This window comes from Lynx rufus, unplaced genomic scaffold (assembly GCF_022079265.1).
Source record: "Lynx rufus isolate CCGP_SWC_20201006 ecotype Redwood Valley unplaced genomic scaffold, mLynRuf1.p SCAF_9, whole genome shotgun sequence".
Lineage (NCBI taxonomy): Eukaryota > Metazoa > Chordata > Mammalia > Carnivora > Felidae > Lynx > Lynx rufus.
Genome location: NW_025814897.1, coordinates 97,409,472 through 97,430,868, shown reverse-complemented (window position 1 = coordinate 97,430,868; position 21,397 = coordinate 97,409,472). Strand labels below are relative to the sequence as shown.

The 21,397-nt window shown below is 54.8% G+C and overlaps 1 protein-coding gene across 3 annotated transcripts in view; it reads right to left on the bottom strand.

Moving 5' to 3' along the window:
• TSPAN18 (tetraspanin 18) overlaps positions 1-21,397 on the bottom strand; it is a 186,651-nt gene that overhangs the window by 26,852 nt on the left and 138,402 nt on the right. The window lies entirely within an intron of this gene.

Genomic DNA, 21,397 nt, shown 5'->3' with positions numbered 1-21,397 from the left:
CAGGCGCCAGTTCAGATTCCATCCCGTTCATATGGGGTGGTGGCTGCAAGATTCCTCTCCATCCATCCATGCACCTGCTCAGGAGACACGGATTGGCACCTACCACGTGCTGGGTGCCGTGTTAGGAAACGGGGTTGCAGGTAAGCTCACCCTCATCAGGGGATGGCGTTAGGGAATGGAGAGGCCGGTAAGCTCGCCCCTGTGTTCGGAGGAGGAGATCAGAGGACACAGAGAAAGGGATGACGATGGGGCTGGGGACCCGCAGGAAGGTGAGCTAACTGCCCATTGGCATAACTCCACTGGGGGCAGTAGGGAGGTTTCACGGGGAAAGGGTGGCGCGGGTGAGCAAGTCTTGAGGAAGTGTGGAGGTGAGGCTGGGCAGACGGAGGAAAGGCAAGAGGAGGGGCCTCCCTCCCGAGAGCCCCCTGGTGCCCCTGTTTGGCCTAAACACACACACACACACACACACACACACACACACACACACGGCAGACTCGTCCACTGCCTGCCTCTGTGTCTGCCGTGAAGCTGTGGGCTACACGCTCACATGCATGAGCTCACTGGGTGCTCCCAACCCCTGGAAGGAGCGATCACACCAGCATCGCCATTTGCCGAGAGGAAGCCAAGCCCTGGAGAGGAAACGGCTTGTCCAGCATCACACAGCTAGGAAGGGAGGGAGCCCGCATGCAGACCCAGGAGTCAGGATCGGACCCAGCGCTGGGAGAAAGTGCTTTATCCGCCCACGTGTGAGAACACTGAAGCCTCATAGCAGCCGTGCTAAGAGGACTACCGGCCCATTTACAGAAGGAAACTGAGATGTACAGACGTAAGTGGCAAAGCTGAGCATCCTCCCGAGATCCCAGGAGATTCCAGGCAAGATGTCAGAAAAGCCGTGCGGGGGGCCAGGGAGGGGAGGGGCAGAAGCCCAGCCCCATCTGGCCTAAACGGTGATGAATCCCCTGAAATCGGCCGTGGGGGTGAGGGAAGGTTCTGTGTACTCTGCCCCCTAGCCGGCAGGACACTACCAGCAGGGTGGACACAAGAGGGCTGGCGGGGGGCAGGGAGAAGCCCCCCAGGGCCAGGCAAGGTCCAAGAAGCTCTGGAACTTTGTGGGGGGATGGGTCACTGGGCAAGATAAAGCCAACGCAGGCTCCTTTCTAGAGCTAGGGTCTCTGCGGTCCTGGGGAGAGGGGCTATAATGCAGGCCTGGCCCTGGGGCTCAGGGACACGGGGGAGGAGTCAATCTTCCCCTCCCCTTGTTTCTCCCCTGCCCCAGACCAGCCCTGGTCCCCCACCATCACCATTCCTGCCCAGCCTCCCAGGCTGGCAGCTGCCCTGAGCTCATCTTCCTCTGGACACTGAGGCTGGGACGAGACACCCGGCTGACACACAAGGCCCGCCCAGCGACAAGGAGGAGGCACTGAACTCCGTTCGGCATCTCTCAGCCTCTTCTCCACTGGATATCCTCACCCATCGTATGCCGGCTCCTGGGCTGAAACGGGCTTACCCCTCTTTCGAGTTCCAACCGCTCTGAACAACCTCCCGTCTTTGTCCTTCTTGCTCCCCCAGCCCCTGGCCTGGCTCCTGTTTTCGGACACAGCAACGAGCTGTATTAAGGGGAAGCTGGCAAAGGGCAGCCGAGGCGATGACTTCCACACGCACCCCATCGCTGCCGGGACGGCACCTGCCTTGGCCAGCTCCCTTGAGACCTTCAGAAAGTCACTACCCTCGCTGAGACGCCAGGCTCTCCTCTGAAAACCGTGATCCTCAAGTTTGAAGCCAAAGGTGGTTGTAAGAATTCATGATATGAAGCGCATGAAATTAATTGATAGGATTTGGAAACCTGCGAAGTGCTCTTCCCATGGGGAGCCACATGTTGGAAATAAGAGGATGCCCAAACCACATCCCCCAGTTATCAGTGGGGGTGGGCATGGGGGAGAACCATGGGCATATGGCTCGGTCAGGACGGATATAAACATCTTTCCCCTAAGTGGCCTCAAATTCAAAATAACTGCTACAATTTTGTGATGACCGACCTAACGATAACTAATAGTATTGAGTGTTATCCATGTAGCAGGCTCTGTTCAGCATTTCTCCTGCATTTTCTTGTGTACCCCCATCTAGGGGGAGGCACCACTATGTTTGTTTGTTTGTTTGTTTCTTTCTTTCTTTCTCTTTCCTTCCTCCCTCCCTTTTTTCTTTCTCTTTCTTTCTTTCTTTCTCTTTCTCTTTCTCTTTCCTTCCTCCCCTCCTCCTTCCTTCCTTCTCTTTCTTTCTTTCCTTCCTCCCTCCCTCCTTTCTTTCTTCTCCTCCTTTCTTCTTTCTTTCTCTTTCCTTCCTTCCTCCCTTCCTCCTTTCTTTCTTTCTTCCTTCCTTCCCTTTCTTTTTCTTTCTCTCCTTCCTCCCTCCCTTTCTTTCTTCTCTTTCTTTCTCTCTTTCCTCCTTTCTTCTTTCTCTTTCCTTCTTTCCTCCCTTCCTCCTTTCTTTCTTCCTTCCTTCCCTTTCTTTTTCTTTCTTTCCTTCCTCCCTCCCTCCTTTCTTTCTCTTTCCTCCTTTCTTACTTCTTTCTTTCTCTCTCTTTCCTTCCTTCCTCCCTTCCTCCTTTTATTCCTTCCTTCTCTCTTTCTTTCTTTCTTTCATTATTTCTTTCCTCCCCCTCCCTCTTTCTTTCTTTTTTCTCTTTCTTTCTTTCTTTCTTTCTTTCTTTTCTTTCTTCTTTCCTTCCTCCTTCTTTCCTTCCTTTTCTTTCTCTCTTTCTTCCTCTCTTTCTTTCCTTCCTCCCTCCTTTCTTTCTTCCTTTTCTCTTTCTTTCTTTCTTTCTTTCTTTCTTTCTTTCTTTCAGAGAGAAAGAGGAGGAGGGGCAGAGAGACAGAAGGAGAGAGAGAGTCCCAAGCAGGCTCCACGCTGTCAGCACAGAGGCTCCATCTTGAACAGTGAGATCATGACCTGAGTCAAAACCAAGTGTCGGTTGCTTAACTGACTGAGCCACCCAGGTGCCCTGGTAGGTACCATTATTATCCCATTTTATATATGAGGAAGCTGAGACTCAGAATATAAATAACCGGCTTGAGTTTCTTCACATGGCTAGTAAGACATGGCCATGATTCAGGTCCAAGCTGGACTCCAAATCAGAGCTCCTGACAAGGTACCAGCCCATGGAGAGAACACCAGGAAGAGGAAGTTCTATGCCTTAGGCTCCAAAATTTCCAATCCAGGGCTGCTCTATCCTGAATCAGGCAACCAGGCAGACTCCCAGGGAGCCAGCTAGCACCCGCCCCTGTGCCAGCTGGAAGCCTCCTGGGGACGACCCAATCCTGCCATCTCTTGACAGATGGAGGCCCTGAGGCCCAGAGAGGGGCAGAGACGGGTGAGGTCACCCAGCGCCTCGGGGTTCTCCTGTGCAGGCCCCTGCCTGGGCCAGACAGCTTTATTAACCTTGCCCCTCCCACCGCCCCAGATGGCAGCTCAATTCCATCTGCACAGAGCGGGCGGGCCTGGGAGGGGTTCTCTGATTAAGAACAGCTCAGTTCATAAATCACTCCTTTTACTTTCACTGCCCCCAGCCCCCGGGCATACTTTCTGGAGAGCGAGGAGGAGGCAGGTGGAACTGAGGGAAGCCCCACGGGAGGAAGCACAGGCGGGTCCGGGCTGGTGTAGAGCCGAGAAATGTCATCGTGCAAGCACCCCGGCCAGGTGAGGGCTCTGTGGTTCAGGGCGGAGCCTCAGCGTCCCCCGGGAGCCACCACACCTCCAGCAGCCTGGCTTCCAACCAGCAGGGCTCTGCTGAGGGCTCACCCCCCGAGCCTCCCCGGCTCCTCACCCGCAAGACGGGGGTCCTCAGAGCCATTGCGACCATGGTGGGGGGGTGGGCGGAGGAGGGGACTGCTGGAGCTGAAGCACTTTGGTGGCTGTACAACCAGTCCCTTCCTTCCTGCAGGCCGGGCCCCTGCCAGTGCCAGCCCTGGGCTGGGTCCAAGGCACAGACACCGGTGGCTTTCTTCCCTCCAGGACCCACTCAAATCTAGTGCCAACCAATAACCCCGCCCTCGGAGAGGTGTGTTCACAGCCGCACCAAGTGCTCTGGGCGGGGAGCACAGGGCAGCGGTGATGCGCTGTGTCATTTGTTCACCTACAGCGATCTCACCTGACCCACACGCACCCCATCACGAAAAGCCCTGCAAAACAGACAACCCTGCCGTCACTCCCCTCTCACGGACGGGCAAACTGAGGCTCCAAGGGGCCTCAGGAAGGTCCCAGAGCCAGAACCGGCACCACGTCTGCCCGACTCTAAGACCCGTGTTTGTTTTCCTTCATCAGGACGTGGGGCAGAGGCTTGTCGGGATAAAAACGATTCTTGCCATCAGGTTCAAAGCCGAGGGGGGAGGATTTATTTGCTCGCTGGCTGGGCCTGCTGGGCCTCCTCCCAAGACAGACGGTCTCATAAACAAGCAATTGGCCCGCGCAATCCTGGCGTGCCTGGTGATGGCACGGACGTGGGGACATGGACACAGCTGAGCGGGGGATAAAATCTAATTAGGCTCCTGGGGGTGGCGCCGCGAAGGTTAACCAGGCCGAGCCTGCCATGGACGCAGAGGGATTCTATAGAACAGCCTTCCCTGCCCCCAGACTCACTGAATCCGTAAATGCCGAGGGGACGGAGCGTCTGATCTGCACCGTCTGGGGAGGCCCCGTCTCCAGGGTGTGAGTCGAACCAGCTCTGGTCTGGACGCCTGGTCCCTGCCACAACCCCTTCCTCTGTCCCAGACCTCCCGCGGGGCTGTTTCCATCAGAGACCCTTCACAGACCGAAGTGCCTCAGTAAGCGTTACCTCCAACTCCCTCTTTTCACATTGGATGATGAAGCCCAGAGCGGGGCAGGGTCTTGCCCAAAGTCACACAGCACAGCTGGAGGAGGCAGGAGCTCCCGATTTTAAGCTCTTCCCCCACGCGGGCAGCCTCCTAAGACTGACATGTTAACTTATTTTGGCTTCGGAAAGGATGGGGCACACACTACCTCCTGAACCCTCCCAACCCCCCGGGCGATGGGCACTCCTGCTCTACAAAAGAGGAAACTGAGGCTTAGAGAGATGAAATCGCTGGCCCAAAGTCACACGGTAGGTTGGAGGAATCGTTAGGACAAAGCAAGATTCCTTGTCCTTCTGCGCAGGCTGGCTTCCAGAGGTGTGGCCCTGGGAGCTTTGGGCTGCGGCCGCCCAGAGTGACCCTTGCCACGTGCATGCCTCCCATTCCTTCCATGGGCCCCGGCTGGACTGAAGGTGCTCACCCCAGACCCAGGCCAACGGCCCCATCCTCCCACCTTTGCCCGGAGACCACCTGTTTGCAAAGGCCTCCGGGGACACAGGCTCTGTACCCTCCCGCAGGGACTTTCATCTGCCACCATCAAGGTGCTGAAGGCAAGGCAACCAATTTGAACTTGGGCATGAGCAGAGAGAAGCGGCTACTCTGTATCAGGCCCAGGATTTGGCCTCAGGACACCAGAGTCCAAAGGCTGGGAGGGAGTAGGGCAGGGCAGGGTGAGGACGCCGGCCCTCCCCCCCAGAGCTCCCGTGTCCTCAGGTCCCTCTGAGCCCCCGGCAAAGTTTCTCTGACAGCCAGCCACTGGCAGTGATCCAGTGATCCAGGCAAAGGTAGGCGTGTGAGGAGGAAAGGAGAGGGTAAGACTTTCCGAGCCAACAAGGAGGTTCCCGGTCCCCAGGCGAAACCCTTCCGGGTTGTGGCAGGGATACTCAGGTTCTAGGAGATGGTGTGGCTACCAAGGGGATGAGGAGGAAAGCCAGCCTTCCAGCGGTGAGCAGACAGGAGATTTTAACTCTCTGGAAACCCTCCTGCCTTTGGAGAGAGCCTGGGGCTGGGGTTCTGCCTCCCCTGGAGGTCTGAGATGAAACTGAATCCAGGAAAGGATGAGCCCCTTGTCAGGAGCGGGCGCTCTGGGTCCTTCGCCACCCACCCGAGCCCTGAGTCACCTTCCAGGACCAGAGAGACCAGGAGGGGCCTGCAGGTCTGGGGTCCTCCCATTGGGCTCACTTCCTGAGGGGCACCCACAGGACAGTGTTGGGGGAAGAGCCCATCCTTAGGGTTTTCTTTTTCTTTTTTTTAGTTTATTTATTTTGAGAGAGAGAAAGAGAGAGAGAGAGAGAGAGAATGAGTGAGGGAGGGGCAGAGAGAGAGAATCCCAAGCAGACTCCGCACCACCAGCAGAGAGCCTAATGTGGGGCTCGAACTCACGAACCTTGAGATCGTGACCGGAACGGAAATCAAGAGTCAGACACTTAACCGACTGGGTCACCCAGGCGCCCCACCATCCTTATGGTTTTCTAGCACATCTGTGCCATCGGGAGAGGGAGGGCTCTACACAAAGGAGGTCACCCCATCTAATAGCCAAAGACACCAGCATCCAGGGGAAGAGGTCCCCCCAAGGGCACACAGCACAGTCAGGGGGGCAGCCTTGGCATATGCTGGGGGTGGCCTCAAAACCCCACCTGGGGAAAGCCTGTGGGAAGGGTGAATGTGGAGATGGCAGGAGCCACACGGCACCGCCTCCATGACTGGAAGGGACAGCGATGTGGAGCACTGGATGTGTCCTATGAACGTACCGTTGTTGTTGGACCTTTCCCCCCGGACGTAAGGCCTCAGTGGCCGGAGCTGTGTCTCCCACTTCCCGTGAGTCCCTTCAGGGGACAAGAGGATACGGGATGGAATACTGTCGACATAATAACTGCTCCTGCTTCACATGCACCAGAGACCACGCTGAGCACTGTTCCTACATCACGTACGATGGGGGAACTATTCCTGAATTACACCAAGGCTCAGAAAAAGTGAGTGAGCTTCCCACAGTGGCCCGGCTGGCAAGGGGCAGAACCGGCTTCAGACCCCAGAAGGCACAGTGCTAAGTGCTAGGGCATCTACTGGCTGACAACGCAAGGCAGAGCGAGTGGCAAAGAGAAGGAACCGGCAGGCAAGAGTCCTGGGTTCAAGTCCAGAAAACTCTGCACAGTCTGCCCTCTCTCTAACCCTGGCATCCTTCCTCTGTTTCCCAAGGCCACTGCATCTCTAAGCCAAGTGGGGGCCGTGAGCCCTCATCCCTCCCTTCCCACATTTCATCGCCCCTCAGGGCTGGGAGCTGCAAGAGACCCTTTGAAAGACTTGGAAATCCATCCCAAAATATGCAGGGCTGTTGCTGGGGCAACCTGGCTTGCCACGCTGCCAGATTTAAATATTTAATGGCTTCTCGGGTATTAAGGGGGCCTGGGAACCGGGCGGGAAAGGGCACAGGTCTGAGCTGGGGTAAAGGGGTGGGGGAACCCTGGCAACTCCTGTCAGAGAAGCCCCCCTACGCCTCCCCCCCTCCCCCCTCCCATGCAGAGAAGGGCGCTGAGGGCTCCTGGCTCTGTAGCTGTCTTTAGTGTCCGACAGGATAGGGCAGATTGTGGCTGGGACCCAAGTAGTGGGTGAGACCCAGAATTCCACTGCTGGGGTGAAGGGGGTAGGTGCCGGAGTGGGGGTTCTCTTTTGCAGGTGGACAAGAGAAACTGACTTTTTTTGCATACTATGCGGTTGGCACTGTGTAAAGTCCTTGCCTTCTCTCCTTTGAGCCTCACTGTAATCCTAGGGGGCAGCCTATTATTATTCCCAATACAGCTGAGACAGCTGGGATCAGAGAGATGCAGTGACTTGCCCAAGGCCACACAGCTATTAAGTGGCGGACTTGAACCCAAGGCCGTGGGCTCCAAAGCCACTGCTTTCTCCTGCTACATCTACCAGAAGCCAGGCCAGAAACAGTAACAGCTCTCATGTATGAAGCCCATTCTATGGGCCAGGCACTGTGCTAAGGGCTTTACATCTTCTTTTTTTAAATTATTTTTTTAATGTTTATTTATTTATTTTTTTTTTTAAATTTTTTTTTCAACGTTTATTTATTTTTGGGACAGAGAGAGACAGAGCATGAACGGGGGAGGGGCAGAGAGAGAGGGAGACACAGAATCGGAAACAGGCTCCAGGCTCTGAGCCATCAGCCCAGAGCCCGACGCGGGGCTCGAACTCACGGACTGCGAGATCGTGACCTGGCTGAAGTCGGACGCTTAACCGACTGCGCCACCCAGGCGCCCCAATGTTTATTTTTGACAGAGAGAGAGAGAGAGAGAGAGAGAGAGAGAGAGAGCATGAGCGGGGGAGGGGCAGAGAGAGAGGGAGACACAGAATCTGAAGCAGGCTCCAGGCTCTGAGCTGTCAGCACAGAGCCCGACGCGGGTCTCAAACCCACAGACCACAAGATCATGACCTGAACTGAAGCTGGACACTCAACCGACTGAGCCACGCAGGTGCCCCAGGGCTTTACATCTTCTAGCTCACTTAACCCTTCCAACGGCACTGGAAGGCCGGCACTGTTACCCCCATTTTGCAGATGTGACAACTGAGGCCCCAAGAGGGGAAGTAAGTAAGACACCAGGACCACAGGTAAGCAAGCAGAGGACCCCAGATTCAGGCCTCCACAGTCCGCTCCGGAGCTGGTACTCTTCATCCAGCTCTCCCTACCCCGCATTTAGAAGGGTGTGTGACAAAAACAACAAATCAGTTCGTTAAGATCAAACTTAAGATCTTTTTACCCTGGTGCTCTGTCCACACCCTCCAAAGCTGGCTAGGATGGCAAGAGGCAATTCTCCCAACAACTTAGTGATAAAGATGAGTCAGCTTGAGGTCTGCCTTCACTGACTTGCTCTACACACAAGACACATGTACACAAACCCACACAGACAGCAAACGCAGACAGAGGCACGCACACATACACTCACGCACAGACACGCGCACACAAATGTACTGACATATACAGACACACACACACATACACACTCACAGATATGGCCACTGGTCACTTTCCTGCCTAATTGCATTAGCCATAGTGTCATGAAAAAGACATCCAAAGTCATCTGGCCCACACCTCTGCCCACGTCAAGAATACTGGAAAGGGGCAAACCAATTTGATCTTCCTCTTAAAGGTCTTCAGTAAGGAGGCTAAATAAACCCCGCCATTTCATTCTGATGTCTCCTCAAGTAGGGAAGTTCCTCCTGGCATCTCAGCAAATTCCATCCTGCTTTACATTAACCACAACACAATTCTTTCCATTAATACCCTGCTTTACAGCTCCCTTCTGTTTTCACACTCTTGCTTAATCCCCACAACCATCCAGACAGGCAGGCAGGGCAGAGATGATTTTAATTTATCAGGAGTAGGGCCCAGAGTCGTCAAGGAGCTTGCCTGAGACGACACAGCTACTGTTTAAGGCGGGCTTCCCACCTAGGTGTTGTGCCTTCTATTTGGCTGCCGATTTGACCCTTGTTTCAAGGAGGCCAGGCTGCTATCAATGTCCCGTCAATTTCACTGTGCTCCTTTCTGCATTGAGATCAGCTCAGCCTGTGTTCAGTGAGGGGACTTCCCTGGCCCTGGCTCACCTCCCTGCTGTCTACATGATGCCTGGTATAGCATGGAGGGGAGGTCCCTCAAAGCTGGGTTACCCCAAAACCCCACACCCTGAGATGTGCTGGGGCAGATGGGTGAGGCTTACCCCTCCTCACCCACCAGGGTGGGATCCCTGAACTACCCCTCCCCTCTCCACTGCCCCCCTCGCCGCCCCCAGGGCCCAGGAACTGTTGCTGGAGCAGAAACCATGCCTGCCTCCTCCCCGCCAACCTCCTGTCTTTGGGGGTCACTGCCCAAGTTACATTTGCTTGGTAATAAATATTAGAGGCACTGGGTCTTCCCAGGGCAACTGCAACTGATTCCAGTCACCTGGCCCGAATTAAAGAGGCCACAACCCCTTCCCATAAGAGGAATGACTACAGGTATTTGCAGCTCAAGTTCTGGAGGGCCAAGAAAAGACAGAGCTCCTGCCTGGCTGAGAAAAGCCTGTGAGGAAATGAATCAAAGGAAAATCTGGGGCGGGGCCTGAGCAGACAGGCAGGAGTCAGAGAGCCCTGTTTTCTTCCCTCCCCATAAAAAAATCAACCCAGCGGCTCCTAGGAGCCCTAAAGAAAGATGCGGGTCAGGGGTGGGGGAGGGAAAGGGCTGGGCTAGAGTGGAGACAGGTAGGGGGTGGGGGAGGTGCTCAAAGGGGAATGAAGACATAGTCCATCCCTCCACAGAAGCCTGGCCACCAATTCCCACCAAACATCATGATTTCCAGGCCAGAAAAGGTGCTGGCAGTCCTGGCCGGAAGCCTCGGGGATGAGCAAGTATTCAATCTTAGAGCGTGCCAGGAGAAAATTTCTACTTCCTCCTGACGGTATGGTAATCATAAAAAAAACAAAACGTCAGGTCCTGGTTTCTCCATCTGTGCAATGGGACAGAAATCCCCACCTTGCCCTTCCCATGAGCTGGTGCTGGGCAGGATGGGAGGAACCAAGGGAAGGATCTGCCAGGTGCTCACCTAGAGCGGAGGTGGCTACTTTTCCCTTAGAGGGCCAGGTGGTAAATATTGTAGGCTTTGCAGACCTATTGTGTCTGTCACAATGATTCAACCCTGCTTTGTTCGAGAAAGCAGCCACAGAGAGCATGGAAAGGAATGGACATGGCCAATACAAGTTTATTTACAAAAAAAAAAAAAAGACCAGGTAGGATTTGGCTCACCAACTGTGGTTTGCGGAGCCCTGACTGACCCTAAGGAATATTTAGGGACTTACCTTGGGTTAAAGCTGCAGATTAGAAGTGGATGTGGTTCCCCTGTGGCGCAGGGGGCAGAGAATGGGAGAGAGAACAGAACCAGGTCCCAGAGGACTGGGTTCTAGCCCTGGGTGCAGGCTGTGCAGCCCCTGCCAACTCCCAGCACCTCTCTGAGCCTCAGCAGCTTCTCTGTGCCCGCAAGGACAAAGATGGAAGCACCTCCCCAGGTTATCGAGAGGGTCTGAGGAGCCCCGTGGGGGTGGTGGGCAGTGCCCTCCGCAATTAGCAAAGCCCGGCTGGGAGACTAACTTCACTGCAGCAGGCAGGGCTCCGGCTGTGGCCCTGGCAGCGGGTGAGGCCCACTTAAGAGTTCCGAGTGGGGCATGCAAGGGTCTGAACAGCACTGGGGGGAGCTTTCCAGCAGGAGGCGCTGAAGGAGCTGGAGCTGGTCCCCCTCTGATACCACGGCCGGACCCTACTGCAACTCATTTAATTTTTGCAATAAGCTATGAAGCGGGCACAATTAGTATGGGGAAATGGAGGCACAGAGATGTGAAGTAACTTGCCCAGAGCTGCACAGCTACTAGGCCGGCATTTAGAACCCAAGCAGTTAGTTCCAGCATCTGGGCTCAGAGGGTGTCTAAAAGGTCTCAGAGCTAGTGGGGCAGACCGTGGAATTCTCCAGAATTAAGAAATACACTAGAAAAGAGGGTATGGCGTGGGGGGGTGGGGGTGGTGGGGGGGAGGCTTGGGAACTAGTCTTTGCTTTGCCAACAGCCAACAGCATAACCTTGAGCAAGTTTCTTGTCCTCCTTGGGCTGCTCTGGGGAGGCAGCATGGGGAGTGGCCAAACGCATCAGAGTGACCATCTCTCCCGCTCACTACCTGTGTGGCTTCGGCTTCTCTGAGCCTCTGTGTACCTTGTCATCTTGTGTATGTGAACATCGAAGAGACCACTCTGCCCAAGACATGGGAAAGGGTTCAAGAAGCTGGAGCTGCACCATCATCCATTCGGAAGCCATACCTTTTGCTCATCCGTCCCGGGCCCTGAGCCAGGCCCACGGCTCCCACTGCCAACACTGAGCAAACCTCTAGGTGTCCTCGGTTCCATTTCTGGGTGGAAAGGATTCAGGTATTGTCCTTTCAGGAATGGAAATGGTGGTCTGAATATCTGACGAGCAGACCCCATCCTTTAAACATGTAAACACAGCTCAATCTGTAGCCTCCAGAGCTAACAAATGCCCAGGGAATAAAGAAGTCAGGGCTCCAGAAGGCTCAATGAAACAAGAACTCTGGGGGCAAAGGAAGGTGGGTCTCACCCCCGCGGGCACTGGATTACAAGGTGCATGGAGTGTACCTGAGTTTGGCAGTGAAGGCCACGCACCCACTCGAGCGCACTGGAGTTGCCCCGCAGAGCACAGACAGGAGAGGTGCCAGCCACCCATGTGTCCCCTGCGAGGCCGGGGTGACAGTACTGAGAAAAGGGCTAGGGGAAAGGGCTTCGGGCCTGGCTCAAGTCAAAGGCACATTGGCACCTTTTTTGCAATTCCTGAGACGTAAGGATAAAAGGTATTGCCTTTAGTCCGGTGATCAGGGTTCAGACTGCAACTTTATGGCCAGCCTGTGTCTCTCCATCTTAGAGTCTTGTCTCTGCCACTGTCTGCTCTCTCTCCCGTCTAGAAGTGACCTCATGTGTGTACACACACACACACACACACACACACACACTCTGCCCATTTCCTGGGGAGGCGGAAGGCTACCTGCTTATGTCAGCTGAAACCCTTCTTTGAAAGCACACCTCGCTGGGGGCCTGGACATAAATCCCCTAGCCCAGCCCTGGAACTGTGACCCCCAGCAGGCGGTGGCCGCAGTTAATTTAGAGGCTCCGCGTGTGTGAGCCCTTCTACAAAGCTGGCTTGCCCAAGGCAACCTCAGGTCTGCCCGGGCCCTGCTGGGAGGAGGGGGTCCTGGGGCGCCTCCTTGCTGGGAAAAGGAAGAACCTGGCAGGTGTTTCATTTCCCCCTGGCTGCCCGGTAATTAAGAAAGGAAGACTCAGCCAGTTCATGGGGCAGTGACCACATGGGGATGGGGAGGGGGGGGACACACAGAGCAGGCTTTAGAAGGAGGCTGTCCTAGGCTCCAGCGTGACCTTGAGCAAGTCACTTCGTGTCGGAGCCACCAGGCCCTGACCACGTGTGTAGAGCTGGGTCACGTCGAGGGGGACGCACGCAGCAGGGCTATGCTGTAGCTATCACGTGTGTTGGGGGAATGACTCTGAACTTTGCTTGAGGCCATTAACCTCCCCCATCCTCCCCACCACCAGGTGCCTCCTTCCTTGGTGTAATTCGGAATAGCAAATGCTGTTGGAGAAGAGATTCCGTGGGAAACAGTCTTAGGTGAGGCATCGTATCAGACTTTCTAGGGTAGATGTTCCAGTAAGAGACAAACCCCAAAGAGAACCTGGATCCCGTTATGTGAGTGAGCAGGGGCGAGAGGGGTGGGGCCGAACCACCTCCTCGCTGTGTACCGTGGGGCCGCAGCGCCTCCCCAGTGACCGGTAATCGGGGTGATGCAACGTGGGTGCACCCAGAACCAGGCCCGGCATATAGCGGGGGCTCCGGAAAGGTCCACTCGCATTGCTGGGCTCCAGGCGGCCGGAAATGTCTGCCTGTTCACATGTACCCCAGTGAAGCCTTCCACAACCTTCTGGGTTCCCAGACCACGAAACTAGGACAAAGCCCTTCAACGGTGAGAGAGCCTTACAGGATTACAGCTGACCTGTGTGAACTGGAAATCCCCAGGCTTTTTTCTTTTTCACCCTTCTCTCTGCTACTTTTCAATGACCTCACACCATTTTAAGGTCATGTTTCTCTCTGAAACATGGATTTAGGGATCCTTGGCCCAATTTCACCAGTGATGCTCAAAGAAATCTTTCTTCCCAGGTCGCCCTGTCCTGGTCATGCGGTTACAGATGACCGGCTACTCCCAGAGGGGACTGGCCCTCCCCGGCAGTGGCAAGGGTTCAAGTTCATCCCCAAGAACGGTAGGCTGCTTCTCCCTCTACCGCCCATCTTTTCCCCAGCTTCTCCCCCATCAGCGAGGCTCGGCTGACTGGGCCAGGATGAAAGGGGAGGCGGTCAGCTGTTGTCCAGTCAGAGGAGACACAGAGCTAGGTGACAAGCCATCCCTTACCAATAGTAGAGAGCCTGGCCCTGGGGCTGCCACTCGTCCCTTGCCCAGAGACAACTTGACCCAGAGTCAAGAGCTGTGGCTGAAGGAATCCTCTACCCCCTTGTTTACTTATTCCCGTCAACATTTATAAGCCCCCTCCCCCATCACTGAGCTCATCTCCAACCACCCTCCTTCTCCCTCAACCCACTACAGCCATACTGCTCTCTTCCACACGGCAAGCACATTCCTACCTCAGGGCCTTTGCACCTGCTGGTCCTTCTGCCGGGGACTCTCTTTTCCACATGGCATAATCCCTCATTTCATTCAGGTCTCCCATCAGATTCTTTAGGACGGCCTTCCCTGACCACTCCCATCCCCCCTCTCCCCACCAGCCTAAAATAGTCTCTCCCTCTAGTCACTATCCGACCCTTTGTTGTTGACGCTTATCTCCAACAATGTTTTCTTCCTGTTATTTATCTTCTCTCCCCTTCCTCTGAATGCGGGGGGGGGCGGGGGGGTGGGCAGTGACTTTGTTCTGCCTGGTTCATTGCTGAATCCCAATGTCCGGTACAGCACCTGCCACAGTGTGAGTGCTCAGTGGATATTTGGGGAAGGAAGGAAAGAAGGGAGAGAAGAATGAATCTCTGTGTGGGCCTCTTATAAACTTCTGATTTAACCCTTGCTAAAATCTATCGAAAGATGAAGCACCAGCTATAATTTGTGGGACCCAGTAAAAATAAGGAATCTCTTATTCAAAAGTGAAGAATTTCAAGATGGTGGGGCACCTGGGTGGCTCAGTTGGTTAAGCATCCAACTCTTGATTTCGGCTCAGGTCATGATCTTGAGGTTCATGAGTTCAAGCCCCACATCGGGCTCTGCACAATCAGTGCAGAGTCTGCTTCAGATCCTTTGTCTCCCTCTCTCTCTCTGCCCCTCCCTCCACGCTCTCTCATAAAAATTAAAAAAAAATTTTTTTCAAGATGGCAACAGCAGAGCATTAAGCCAAGTGTGGGGTCTTTTTAAGTATAGCCCCTTCCCCCGGCAACTGCCCAGATTGCATACTGTGACCCTGGCCTTGGGGATGTGTTATTACCATTGCCACTGTGCCATTCAGAGATAAGAGGATCACAATGGTGTAGGGTTTGTCCAACATCACACAGCATTATGCTACGGCTTAGGACCTCACACAAACCCCTGCTTCTCTGTTCCTGCATTGGCTACAGAAGAAATCTTATTATCCACACACACCTGGAAATCTGGGGACCCAGCCCAGAGAAGAAAGTGAGAGAGCAAAATTGCCTAGAAATCTGTTTACCTCACAGATTCATGATATATATATATATATACACACATGTCATATACATATATATGTCATATCACATACATATATATGTCATTTTATTTCAAAACATTTCCACAGTTTTTTTAAATTTTTTTAACGTTTTATTTATTTTTGAGACAGAGAGAGAGAGCGCATGAGCAGGGGAGGGGCAGAGAGAGAGCGAGACACAGAATCCGAAGCAGGCTCCAGGCTCTGAGCCGTCAGCACAGAGCCCGACTCGGGGCTCGAACTCACAGACCGCGAGATCATGACCTGAGCTGAAGTCAGACGCTCAACCGACTGAGCCACCCAGGCGCCCCTCCACGGTTGTTTTAATATAAAAATAAGGTATTGTTCTCCAAGTCTTTGAGGAGTATTGGTATTCTCTTGGTACATACTGGGCTGATCCTGAGAGTCTGGGTACCCCCGACTCGGGGAAGAGTGCCCCAGGCCCTGCAGGTACCTACCCCTCAGTCGAAAGAGCATCACAGGCTCGACGCCCAGTACCGCCCCCAAAATGCTAGCTTCGTGCCTTCATTCATTCCCTCCCTCCTGCTTGGTCCAAGGGAAACCTCCTCGGGGTGGCCACAGACCCAGATGGCAGGGAGCCTCCCACAGGCCTGCACGGAGACGCCGGACCTCATTATTCCAACAGAGACAGAGGGGAGCCCGGGCGTGGCTCGCTCCTCCTGGGGAAATGGGCCTCGGCCTGTTAGCGGGAAGGGGAGCTCAGCCAGCCAGGTTCACTTGCCACGCTAATTGGAACACGTAATGCTTTGTTAATATAGTCTAATTTGGGGAGGCTGGCGCACTGGGGTCTCTGGGGTCGGGGTACGGTGTGGGGGAGGGGAGCCCCTAATGGTATTGGCAAAGAGGGCTGGGAGAGTGGCTGAAACGCTCTTGGGTGTTCGGCACCTGCCTTGCAAAATGACATCTTAATCCAGCATCCAAAGGCTTGAAGTCCGTTGTGCGGCTGTGCGTGTGCATGTGTGTTTCTACGTGTATGTGTGTGTATGAGGGTGTATGTGTGTGCACGTGTGTGTGAGCGGTGAATACGGTGGCCAGCGGATATGGGCAACCGTGTGCGTGGGATAGGAGCGTGCAGGGGTGCAGGACCGTGCGGAGGGGGGAAGGGAAGGGAACGCAGCTCTATCACACCTAAAGGCAGAACACAGTGGTCTAATTTTGAGAACGCAAACAAAGACATCTATTTTCCCAGGAATGGCTCACCCAGCCCCTATTAACACTAATTAGGAGGCCTGGGAATTCCCCATAACTTCATAATTACTGTTAACAGACTTCACAGGGGCCGCGAAGGAAATGGAACACCCCTGTCCTGTTTTCACAGCCAAGGTGATGATGGTTCAGGTGGGCACCCCCCCCCCACCACCCACAAGGCACGGGGATTCCCCCAGGGGTCCTGGGTGTTCAGACTGCCCGGGAGGCAGAGGTGGGGGGGGGAGGGGGCGCCCTCGTGGGGAAAACTCACTCTGTGGGGGCTGGGGAAATAGAGTTAGGAGCCCAAGGAGGGCATGGACACATGCCACACGAGCCTTAAGCTTTGAGTCTGGAGGTCAAGGGGCAGACAGACCACTCCAGGCCTCAGGCCACCCTCTTAGCCCCTGTCCGTTAAGATGAGCCGTATTTTAAAGGTGGCACCAAAGAGCAGGCAAGACCGCAGCAGTGACTTCACGGTGTCATCAGCCCCCCCCCCCCCAGCCTGCTGCACCCTGAAGCCAGACGCCTTAGGAAACCACAGTTAAGCCATCACGGGGACCCCTCAGCTGCTCGCCAGCGAGATGGCCACTTCTGCCAGCGGAAGGCGCAGGGACTTCCCAGAAGCAGCCCTGCGGCCCTTCCCGAGAGGCCTCATTCACGCCTACAAAGACCCTCCCCCTGGGCCACCCCCCTCAGCTCTGGCGGTCCTGCCGCAGGCTCTGCAAAGGCCTGTGGGGAAGCAGGCGCCAGCGCTGTCCCGGCGGTCCCCTGCGTCTGCCCCCACTGGCGTGATCTTCCAGCCCCCACCCCCAGGAAGCGCTGTCCGTCCGTCTAGCACTTGGGGCCTGGCTCTGCTTCCAGAAGACAGCTCTTTGTTCTTTGCTGTCTGCCCAGAATCTGAGATTCTCCATGTATTACAGAGCTGAAAGGCTATTTTCTTAATCATGTTAAAAAGGGCTCAAAGGGTTTCAAATGCTGACTTTTGGTGCTGTTTCTTTTATGCTTTATACTCAGCTGACTTCTATCCTTTTTCTCATAAGGAACGTGCATTATTTGGTATTATTCATTCACAAAGCATCGCGAAAGGGCCACTCAGGCCCTCCCACTCTGATGCCACCAGGTCTCTGCAGGTGCTGCAAGGTGGGGCCGAAATACCTTCGCCCCTGTGGTCAGCCTAGAGTACTTCTTCTCACCCTTCAATGCCCAGCTTCACATTTCCTCAGCCGTGAAGCCCTCCCTGATTTCTCCAGCCGAGGCAGTGTTTCCTTCTGCTTAGTTCCTCAGTTTGGATATCAGAAAACGAGGCCCAGGGAGGGGCAAGGGCCTCGCCAGGCCTCACAGCTAGGTCATGGGTGGTGAGGGCTACAGTGGAATCCAGAAGGGCTTTTCTTTTTTTTTTAATTTTTTTTTTCAACATTTATTTATTTTTGGGACAGAGAGAGACAGAGCATGAACAGGGGAGGGGCAGAGAGAGAGGGAGACACAGAATCAGAAACAGGCTCCAGGCTCTGAGCCATCAGCCCAGAGCCTGACGCGGGGCTCGAACTCACGGACCGCGAGATCGTGACCTGGCTGAAGTCGGACGCTTAACCGACTGCGCCACCCAGGCGCCCCTAGAAGGGCTTTTCTTTTTTTAAAAAAAAATTTTTTTTTTCAACTTTTTTTTTTTTTTTTTTTGGGACAGAGAGAGACAGAGCATGAACGGGGGAGGGGCAGAGAGAGAGGGAGACACAGAATCAGAAACAGGCTCCAGGCTCTGAGCCATCAGCCCAGAGCCTGACGCGGGGCTCGAACTCACGGACCGCGAGATCGTGACCTGGCTGAAGTCGGACGCTTAACCGACTGCGCCACCCAGGCGCCCCTAGAAGGGCTTTTCTTTACAGCCTCCAGGGGTTGGGGGGAGGCTGGCACACACCCCGCCCCCCTTGATTCTCAATACCCCCTTCCTTCCCTGGGGCCAGCGCCTGCCCTGTCGGGAGACAGCCTTGACCTCCACCTTTGTTCTCCTCAGGAATGAGCCAGGATGCTCCTCTCTCTGTGCCCCCAGGGGCACAAATCAGTGAGGCATGGGATGAACAGAGAATGGCCTGGTTGTTGTTCCACAAAGGGACGTGTGGACAGGAAGCACTTGGGACCCTTCCTCCCTCTCTGGAGCTCAAGGCTGTCAGAATGGCCACCCCTGCAAAGGCCAGGCAGGGCCTCCCTGCCCACCCAGCCCCTGCCCTGGCCTCTCCCTGGCTGAGCCGCTGGAGGCCACGCCCCCTGAGCCTGACTCTCAGCTGTGCCCCTGAAGAGCGGCCGTTTCACATACCCGAGCCTTACAGATTACCAGAAATACTAGTATTTCATAAGACAACCTACCATGTATTAGGCATTATTCGGAGCCAGGGCACTGGTTAGGTGTTGTGGTTGTTGTTAAGTTTATTTATTTATTTTGAGAGAGAGAGAGAGACGGTGTAGGGGGGGCAGAGAGAGAGGGAGAGAGAGAATCCCAAGCAGGCTCCACACTTTCATCGCAGAGCCCGATGCAGCACTTGAACTCATGAACCGTGAGATCATGACCTGGGCTGAAGCCAAGAGTCGAGTCGGATGCTTAACCGACTGAGCTCCCCTCCCCCCCTCCCCCGCCCCCAGCATCCCTGGTCAGGGGCTTTATATACCCCATGGCTCATCCGCATGACTGCTTGCCCTTTCGGTCACCTGTTACCACTCCCATTTCCCATGGGAAATGTGAGGCTCATGGGAAATGAGGCCACTCCCCCAGGGTCAAGAGCTTGAGGTGACTGAGCTGGGACTTAAGTCTGGACCTATGTGGGGGTTATAAGCCTGGCTCCCAAGATAGTTATATGGATTGGATGAGATAATTGCACAGGCTAAGCGTTCCACAGATAATAACGCGTCGAACGTTACAGCTTGCCTCATTTTCATTTCATAATGAGAGCCAGCACTGCGGTGACCTGGCCCGGCCAAGAGTCGATAGGCAGGCAAGGCTTCTTGGGGACCTGGTAAGAGGGGGCAGACCCCCTCCCCCAACAACCCCCCGCCCCGCCACGCCCCAGCAGATCCTACCCCTGGAAACCCCAGGGCCCAGATTGCTCCTAGCCAGAGAGTATTATTTGAGAGTAAATATTATTTTACCCTCCAGCTTAATCCAGACCAAGCTTATCTTTCCCACCGAAAAGCCCACAGCCCGCAGCAAGTTAAGCCCTTTGCTGCTTTCCTAATTGCAGGTTTGCAGCTTTGCCGGGGGAACCACCAGATCTCTGGGAAAGCCCGATAAGTGGTCTGGTATTTGGCAGTGGCATCAGAGAGGCTGGCTCTGGGCTGGGCCGTCCGGCTTTCCAAGCCCAGGCTGGGTTGGCTGGGGGGCGGGGTGTCCAAGGGAGAGAAGGCAGCCTGGGGCACATTCCCCTTCTGCGCCCCAGGGCAGACCGAGCTACAGTGCGGGTAGGGGAAGTGAATCGTGGCCTCCTGTTTCATGCTGAGTCCCATTTGGCTAGAAAAGTAAAACGGGGGTCAGTGGGCTGCCAGGCCCATCCTTCTCCTCCAGTTACACCACGTCTGTTTCTTCCTGCGAACTCATTCAGACCAGAGGCCCTGAGCCTCCCCGTGCCCCAGGTTTCTCTAAGGGGGGGCCCCTCTAGATGGCGAGCAGTTCCAGCAGACCCCATGCTGCTGAAGGCTGTTGAAGGGATCCTCAAAAGGTCCAAGGAGCCAGCCTGGGTCAGATCGGCCCCTGGCCAACCCCTGTCTCGCATCCTCCCCACGTGGCTGTCCACCAAAAAGCGCTGGTGGGGCGGACGTAGACCCGAAGGACCCACGTCCAGGCGGGTGGTCTGCGTGGGTCTTGTTCGCAAAACTAGCAACAATGGGGGCAAGTTACAGGAATACGAAGTTTGCCCCGATTACAAAGAGGAGTATCCCCCACCGCATGGGAAGACTGGAAACGTGGTGCAGCTGTTATAAGACGGATTGGAAGGGGGTGCCACGCAGCTCAGTTGGTTAAGCGTCTGACTTCGGCTCAGGTCATGATCTCACGGTGTGTGGGTTCGAGCCCTGCATCGGGCTCCGTGCTGACAGCTCAGAGCTTGGAGCCTGCTTTGGATTCTGTTTCCCTCTCTGCCCCTCTCCCACTCATGCTCTCTCTCTCTCTCTCAAAAATAAATAAACATTTAAAAAAAAGTTTTTTTTTTAAGAAGTTGGATTTGAAATCTAAATCTGGCTTCACCCACTTCCTACCTGTGTGACCCGGGGTAAGCGCCTCAACCCCTCTGAACTACAATTTCGTCGGCTGTAAAATGATTCCATCTTGGCGGACGAACCCAAGGATCAAATGACATCAGCAAGCCTGGCACTTACCATGTGATCAGGACAAGCAAGTTTCTTTTAGTCCCGGGGTTAGCGAGCTGGCTGTCGCCACGCGTATTCAAGCAGATGTCAGAGGGTCCTCGTGTAAGGTTGGGCACACAGGATTTCCTTCCTGCACTAGACTAAAGATTGCACTCAGTGTCTCCAGGAGATCTCCCAGCTCTAAGAAAACACACCCAGGACGTGGCCTCGGCCGGCTGTGGAAAGGTGGGCGTATCAGTGAGTGGGCACCGTCTCCTCGCGCCTCTGCCAGGATATAAAAAACAGGCATCCACACGTGGTATGTGCTTCCATTTATATGAGATGTCCAGAAACGGCAAAATCTCCAGAGGCAGAGAGGAAACGGCGGGAGCCTGGGGCTGGGGGTGGGAACAGGATCTGATGGCAAGTGGGATACCAGGTTTCTTTTTCGGGGGGTGATGGAAATACTCTCAAAGGACATCGTAGCGATGTTACACAACTTCTTACGGTTACTACAAGTCAGTGAATCATGCCTTTAAAACGCGCGAATTTCACAGCAGTGAAAATTATACTTCCGTAAAGCTGTTAAGAAACCCCAAACAGTGACACCAGCAACAAAGTCCAGAGGGGCCGACGCATGGTTGGGGGTGATGCCCACACCCTGTGGGAAGCAGTGGCAGCTGA